This window comes from Octopus bimaculoides, chromosome 20, assembly GCF_001194135.2.
Source record: "Octopus bimaculoides isolate UCB-OBI-ISO-001 chromosome 20, ASM119413v2, whole genome shotgun sequence".
Lineage (NCBI taxonomy): Eukaryota > Metazoa > Mollusca > Cephalopoda > Octopoda > Octopodidae > Octopus > Octopus bimaculoides.
The window spans coordinates 46,206,318-46,209,256 of record NC_069000.1 but is presented as its reverse complement, the minus strand read 5'-3'; positions in this window follow the sequence as shown (position 1 = coordinate 46,209,256).

The following is a 2,939-nucleotide window of genomic DNA, read 5'->3' as shown; positions in this document are numbered from 1 at the left end:
GAAGATGATGGTTGTGATGTTGATGTTGGTGGTTGTGGTAGTGCTGGTTATAATGACGAAAGTGGTGGTGACATGGTGGTGGTGCTGGTGGTGCTGGTGATGGTAATAGTCGTGGCGCTGATGATGATGATAATGGGTGGGGCACTGATGAATGTGGTGGAGGTGTTGGGTGTGGTGGAAGAAAGTGAGCAGAAAGTGAACAAGGGATGAGTAACGGAAAGAAGAAGAAGAAGAAGAAGAAGAAGAAGAAGAAAGAAAGAAAGAAAGAAAGAAAGAAACTCTGAGTATGAAGATTCGGAATATATTTGGATATTCTTTATTCTTAATCAATCATGGAACTAACGAAACAACAGAATTTTTTCTTCTTCTTAGTGAGTGCCCTGGTCAGAATTCGAACTCACGCCTTTTGCTTAATGCCTTTGATCAAGACCAGACCCATTATTGCTTCCCTTTCCTCCTGTCCCTTTGTATCAAGACTTCTCAAAAGGACGCCGCAATCCAGTTCAATGGAGATTCACTTAGAAAAGCTTATCCAATAATGGTTCTAATTTTTGGCACGTGGGCAACAATTGTGGGAAGGACTTAAAGTCGATGACATCGACTCCAATGTGTCGCTGGTTTTTACCTCAGACTTTGGGGATCTGTTTTTTATTCTTATGTCAATCTTAAATCTCTAACCTCTTTGCACCACCGAGTTCTCGAAAGAAATTCGGTGAATTCCTTACAAAAGCCAATATACCTGTCATGGAACTTCCGCCATAAAATACAAAACTGGTTTCATGTTGCCTTCCTTTTGTTGTTCTCTTTATAAGACGTCATATTGTCAGCAACGACCAATTCTGAGATAGTGAGACTGTGGCACCAATTGTGGCACTCATCCAATTAGATTGTAGTGATACTCAGGCTTAAACATAGGAAGGCGGCGATACCGATCCCAGTTCTTCGCTGGCATTTGTTTGGTTGACTGCGAAGTTCATAGTGGTAAGATACAAAATAAGAAAGTAAAGAATTTTGTCGCTCTAACGAATCCGTTGTGAATTGCAGTTAAGAAAAGCTACCATTTATAGACATTACTTAGATGAAATTAGAGACGATAGATCTATATTACAAACTCGCAGACTTGAATTAATATCCACTCTTAAGTTCGTGTAACTGAGACATACTGGGACAATTTTATATAAACTTTCAATTTAACCAAAATAATATGCAAATTTGTGTCCGATACAATTAGTCACAAAATTCAACTTCAAGAATTGATCAGCAAATGTACGGATCGACTGTCAATATTAACTACCTTTACTAGATGATAAGAAAAAACGAGCTAAGAAGATTGGTGTCCAGATATTGTTACGAGTTTAACAAAATAAAACACCTGAAATGAAACATGTAACCAGATGTCTCTACGCACAACCCTGGAAACATCGAAGCTTGTCATATCATTCTTCAAAATACACTGATGCTAAAATGGATTTAATAAATACATAGAATTATAAGAAATAAAATACAGCTTCCTCACAAAAGAGAGCTTCCTCACAAAAGAGAATATTCATAGCCACTAAATCATATTCAACAAAAAATAAATGGTAAAAAAACAAAAAACCATGGAATATGCTTGTAACTTGTTCCAAGGTTCAGAATTCTTTTATACATAAGAGCAGTATTTCAATATAAGGAATAACGTTACCTGTACATCCGGAAACCTGTTTTATGATATAACTAGATTAGGATGTGGAGAAAGTTATATGAGACAAATAAGAATGACATTAAGAAAACGAATGCGATTTCCCAACTTTAGCAAATACCACACGGTGAACACATAAATGCAAATACTAGGAATCACTTATCTAATAAAAAATTTAACGAACACAGAAACGTCATAAAAATTTGTTTCCTTTATATCAATATAGTGACAGAAAATCCAAGCAACAGCGGACAAGTACGAAGACATTCATTAAAAAATAGACAGCTTAAATAAACATATTTGATAACTTTATATTATATTAAATATGAGAATCTCAGGAAACTTGCGGTGACCTGTGTTGTCGGTATTTATAAGATTTAGGAAAAGTCATTGACAAAATAAAGTATTATTGTTATGGTAGTGGAAATTACATTTTAGATTGACCATTCTTCACGATTGAGGCGCTGTGTGTGTGTGTGTGTGTGTGTGTGTGTGTGTGCGCGCGCGCGCGTGTGCACTCGTTTTGTGTTGATATTTGAGCGATGTATACAGGCGTATACTAGATACAACCAAGTAAACTTGGGATAAAGATTCCACTAAACTATTATCAAGACAAATATATTTTCTGTGTCTGTAAAATCTACCTTAGTTTACGCATGGGACGGATTCTTTGTTTGGTTAAAATGCAAGACATATGATAATAATAATAATAATAATAATAATAATAATAATAATAATAGCAGAACCATTTCCCTATTTCCCTTCCTTTTTTTTTTTCATTAATTTCCTGTATTTCAGATGTGGTCTTCCGGTTAATATCCATTTCCGGTCTGTTTATGAAGATCTCTATCCTGTTCAGTAGTTTTCATATTTTTTCTGCTTCTCTTATTATCATCATTAATATTATTAGTAATATTAATAGTAATGTTAATATTATTTTGTTGCCCATTTCGTCCTGTTAAACGAAAATGTATAAAAGTGGTGTGTATGAGTATACCCATGGATATGTGTGTGTATATGTGTGTGTATAAATAAATAAATATATATATATATATATATACATATACATATAAGCGTACGTATAAGTATGTATATGGGTTGTATGTTAACATATATGCATTTATGTATGTATGTATGTATGCATGAGAGGTGTACTTGTTTTGGCTTGTGACAAATGGCTAATATGCATCTTGCACTCTGTAACTGTATATATCTGGTGTATATATATATATATATATATATATATATATATATATAT